This window comes from Austrofundulus limnaeus, unplaced genomic scaffold, assembly GCF_001266775.1.
Source record: "Austrofundulus limnaeus strain Quisiro unplaced genomic scaffold, Austrofundulus_limnaeus-1.0 Scaffold1004, whole genome shotgun sequence".
In the NCBI taxonomy this organism is placed as follows: Eukaryota; Metazoa; Chordata; class Actinopteri; order Cyprinodontiformes; family Rivulidae; genus Austrofundulus; species Austrofundulus limnaeus.
The window spans coordinates 30,481-35,705 of record NW_013953406.1 but is presented as its reverse complement, the minus strand read 5'-3'; the positions used below and the strand labels follow the sequence as shown (position 1 = coordinate 35,705).

Below are 5,225 nucleotides of genomic sequence, written 5' to 3'. Positions count from 1 at the left end.
GCATCTGCGTCTCTTAAATGTTTAATTATTTTTATGTTTTTTCCACAAGTCTTTTTATTTTATTTCCATGTGTTGTTTTTACTTTTCTCTGTCTCCTGTTTTTACTTTACCTGATGCTTTTCTGCCTCATTATGCATATAAGGTGGGCGGAGCTTCTTGGGTCAGCTCCTCTCCCATTGGTCAACAGACAGAAAGGAGCAGGATCCATGTGCAGATCTACTGTGCTGCTGCCTCAGTTTAGATTAAAGTTTAGGTAAAAACAAAGGAAAGGAGGAAAACACAAACCTGTCTTTGTTTTAAACTAAACTTTAAACTTTAATCTAAACTGAGGCAGCAGCAGCACAGTAGATCAGCACATGGATCCTGCTCCTTCCTGTCTGTTGACCAATAGGAGAGAAGCTGACCCAAGAAGCTCCGCCCATCTTATTTACATATAATGTTTATATTTTTAACAGTAAAATGTAAATTATGTTCTTAAATAAATAATTTATTGGGACTAAGCTGGAAACATAAATCTGAAGGTCAATTAAACGATAAAAAATTAGTTCAAGTTCTAATTTTTTAATTTAATTGGTGCATTTTAAGTGTATTTATTTGTTAATTGGTCCATTTATATACTGTATTTACGTCAGAATCAGTCCTCCTTATTTTAATTGGTTGCATTTGCCTCAAATGATAAAAAGACATATAAAATTAAAACAATTTGTTCTGTTTCTTTTTTCGCTTCTTCTTTGGTTCACTTGCTTCAGTTTTCCTCCTGCATCCATTTATTTTATTCCTCCTCCTTTCCCTCCTTTCCTTTGTTCTGCCTTCGCCTCGCTCTCGTCCTTGTTTTGTTTTTTCTCTTGTCTCAGTCACTCGACCACGAGACAAATGGACAAACGCTTCCCTGGTTGATATATAACCTCCTTCCTTCCCTCCATCCTCCTTGGCCTGAAGGGAGGAGAAGGAGTCGGTTGTCAGAAAGTAGCTGCAGTCGCTCACTTTTAGTTTTTGTTTTCTGCAGATTTTTCTTTTAAAAAGGTGGTTTCCAGGTGGAGGCGTCAGAAACTGCAGATGATCATCCTCTTGGTCGGAGGGATGGATCGTAGTAAAACATCAGCAGATGACTGAGTGTCAACAAACAAGGAGCTTCTTTGTGTTGGAGGATCTTTTGTCTCCTGATTCTTTTGTCTTCAGGCTGAAYGAGTTCACTCTGAAAATGTCAGCAGCTGTTTGGTTTCTGCTYGCTGCTGTTCCTGACATAAATCTTTATTCATATTTGTTCCATCACGTTTCCGCTTGTATTGTTTTTACTGTTTGGTTGTTTTTGGTGCACGTTTTACTGAAACTGTCACAAAGTAAAGATTGGAGGAGTCAGAACAATTAAAGCAAACATGGCTACAAGTTCATTTTAGAGATTTTGATTTATACTTTGTTTAGAGTTTGTTGTGGTAGAGTGGTCCCATTGATATACCCAGWGGATGATCAATGAGTGGTTCCTGTACAAACTCTGAGAGCAGATTGCTAAGAGAGGTTAGCTCCTTTAAAGTTTGTTTCTGTTTTCAACAGACTTGACTGAAAGACACATGGGTGGACCAAAGACACATGGGTGGACCAAAGACACATGGGTGGACCAATGACAACTGGGAGGACCAAAGACAGATTGGTGGACTAAAGATAGATAGGTGGACCAAAGATGGATAGGTGGACCAAAGATAGATGGGTAGACCAAAGACAGATAGGTGGACCAAGGACACATGGGTGGACCAAAGACACATGGGTGGACCAAAGANAAGACACATGGGTGGACCAAAGACACATTGGTGGACCAAAGACACATGGGTGGACCAAAGACAACTGGGTGGACCAAAGACAAATAAATAAAAGCCAACAAGATAAAAATGTTTAATTTGGTTTCATCTCTGATGGACTTGTAACCTGTCCAGGGTGTACCTCGTACTGTGACTGCTGGATATGTGAACCAATGACCCTGGAAGGAATAATCTGGTACAGATAATGGATGGATGGATCCGTTTATAAAAATGTTCAGGCGATGATCAAACAGGCGGCCGGAGTTAAATATTCRATCAGTCCCTGAGCAGAAATAGAACTGTTGCTCATCAAACATCTCAACTGTAATTAAAATCCAAAATAAGAAAGTTAAAATTAGCCTCCTCRTACAGGAAGTCCTTTAACATCTGTGGCAGGTCGGTGACGTCTCAGCGAGAGGAATTAAATTTAGCCGAGGGTCCCTCCTTTTGCCTTACAGTCGGAGCTGAGGGAATAATTTGTTGGGAGGAAGTCAGATGAATAAATAATGCGGCTGAGATGGTGAGGAGTGATGTTAGCAGGTCATCATTAATTCATCCACCAAAGTCTGCAACATTCAGCTTCTGGCTGTGGGATTTCTGCCTCTCGAACCGTTTATTTCACTCCAGAAAAACAAAATGTTTGTCCAACATGTTTATTTTATTCACCCATTGAAAAAATACAGTTTTAACTAGAGAAATATAATGTCCTGTGAAAATGCTAGTGTGAATGCTTCTTGCTGAAAACCTAAACTGAAAGCTGCTGAAATTGAGTGTAAAATATTTAATAGCAAAAGTGTTAATGTGAGCTCACTTTGAAAAAGAGTAAAAAAGTTTAAAAATATAGTTGAAATAGCAGAAAACAGCTAAAAACTAAAATAGGTGAATACAGTAGAAAACATCTACAAAAAGCATAAATAGCACAAATTAGATGATTAGATTAGAATAGATTAAATTAGATTAGACCTTTTATTGTCATTGTACAGAGCACAATGAAATTACAGTTCAGAACACCCATTCTTAAGAAATTAGCAAAAAAAGCACAAAAATAGAAAAAAATCACAAGAATAACAGAAAGAAAAAGCATAAAAAGCTAAAATTTGCAGAAAAATAAGCTAAAGTTAGGAGCCACAAGTTGTAATTGACACACAGTTAAGGAAAGTTTTGTAAAAAATTTAAAATTAGCAGAAAAAATAAAACAAAAAAAAGTACAAAAAAGGGGCAATTTGTAGTAAAACAGCTAAAATTTTCAGTAAAACAACTAAAATGTAGCTGGAAATTCTTTAATTACCATAAGGAAGCATACGGAGCACAAATTAGCTGAACTTGGCGGAAATAAGTTGTAATAGCTACAAAAATACAAACAGCTAACTTTAGCTAATAACAGCTGAACTTTAGCCAAATTTGCAGCAAATAGCTGAATGTATCAAAAACCTTCTGTAAGAAGCATCAATAGCCCAAAGTAGCAGAAAACCCTACATAAAAGTAGAAAAAGAAGCAGATTTTTAGCTGAAATAACAAAAAGCTAAAATTAGCAACAAAAGTAGCTAAAATTAGCACAAGAAGGTGAAAAAGAGCAGAAACAGAACAAAATGAGTAAGGTTCTGTAAAAATTTAGAAACATTTTAGAGTTTAAGGATGTTAGCTCCATTCATTTTCAATGGCAAAAAAGTGGCCAAAAAAGTGAAATATCTGAAAAAGTATAAACAGCTGAAATACCAAAAGTCATAGCAGGATTGTCATAAATAAGCTGAATGTTTTCATAGATGAAYTGTTGAAACAGCACTAAAATTGTGGAATGAGTTAGATGCTGAAAAGAAGAAAAAATGAAAGTTTCATGTCGGCTCGAGTTTTAAAAACCTGAATCTGCATCAAAAACAGGCAGTTTGGATTCATTTGAAATGTTCTCAAATGAGATTTTCACATCAATAAAAACCTGTGTTTTATATTTAAATTCACCTTGAAGTGTTTGAAATGTTTTTATTTGACTTTGAACCTGGTGCTGGATCCATCTGGGTTCTCCTGGTTCTGCCGTCCGTCTCCTGTCCCTGCAGGATGAAACGAGTCCTGGAGGCGCCTGTGAGTGTGTGTTTTCTGTTGTCAGTGTGTGTTTTCTGTTGTCAGTGTGTGTTTGCTGTTGTCAGTGTGTGTTTGCTGTTGTCAGTGTGTGTTTGCTGTTGTCAGTGTGTGTTTGCTGTTGTCAGTGTGTGTTTTCTGTGTGCGTTCACTACAAATGACTTTTGGTTTTATTCCCATCTGTCCCTTAAACGGGTTAAAGGGAACAACAGAGACAGGCGTGTGATTTGCCTCCTGTCACCAGGAGGGTTTTTCTTGCTTCGTTCAAGTTGCTCAAGCTTCAGTTTGACCTTTTTACAGCCGACAGGAGCTGCTTGTTGCTGCCAAGGTTAAAATAAAAGTTAAAGATGTACGCCTCAGAGTTGCACCAGGCTTTAAAAAAAACTAAAACATGATGGAATCTCACATTTAAAGAATAATTTTTAAAGTTTGAATCATAAATTGACTGAACTGCAGTATGGAACCTAATGGTGACTGCCACCATGAAAAATGAGCAGTTATGTACCTGTTAGCAAAATATTTCATAGATGATGGGCTGGATTTTAATTAAACTCAGAAGCAAACATATCTGGTATTTATCTGATAATTACCTGATACTTTCCAGGTATTTGCATAATAATTGCCAGTATTTACCGTATACTTAATTGATATTTCCCAAGCATTTACTTAATAATTACCTGATTCTTACCAGGTAAATTACTTAACATTTATCCAATACTTACCAGGTACTTATCTAATATTTGAAGTACTTATAATTGTATACACGATACTTTACCAAGTACTTACCTAAAATTCACCTGATACTTACCAAATAAACACCTAATACTTACCAAAAAATTACAGGTATGCAACTCATTGTTTTTAGGTACTTACCCAATATTTACCTAGTAAATTCCTGATACTACTACGTACTTACTTGATATTTTCAAAGAACTCACTCAATAATTACATTAACTGACATTTACAAAGTTCTTACCTGATATTTACTAAGTACTTAATAATAAACTAATACTTAACAGATACTTACCTAATATTTACCAAGTACTTACAAAATAATAACAAGGTACTTACATGATAATTTACAAAGTACTTACCTAATAATCATTTGATACTTACCAGGTACACACCTGATAATTACAGGTACTCATCTGATAGTTACAGGTACTTAACTGATAATTACAGGTACTCAACTGATAATTACAGGTACTTAACTGATAATTACAGGTACTCAACTGATAATTACAGGTACTTAACTAATTACAGGTACTTAACTGATAATTACAGGTACTCAACTGATAATTACAGGTACTTAACTGATAATTACAGGTACTTAACTGATAATTACAGGTACTTAACTGA

General features: G+C 35.8%; 1 protein-coding gene across 1 annotated transcript in view; it reads left to right on the top strand.

Moving 5' to 3' along the window:
* The window catches only part of cplx2b (complexin 2b), a 31,062-nt gene that overhangs the window by 8,602 nt on the left and 17,235 nt on the right, over positions 1–5,225 (top strand). The gene's annotated exons all lie outside the window — the stretch shown is intronic.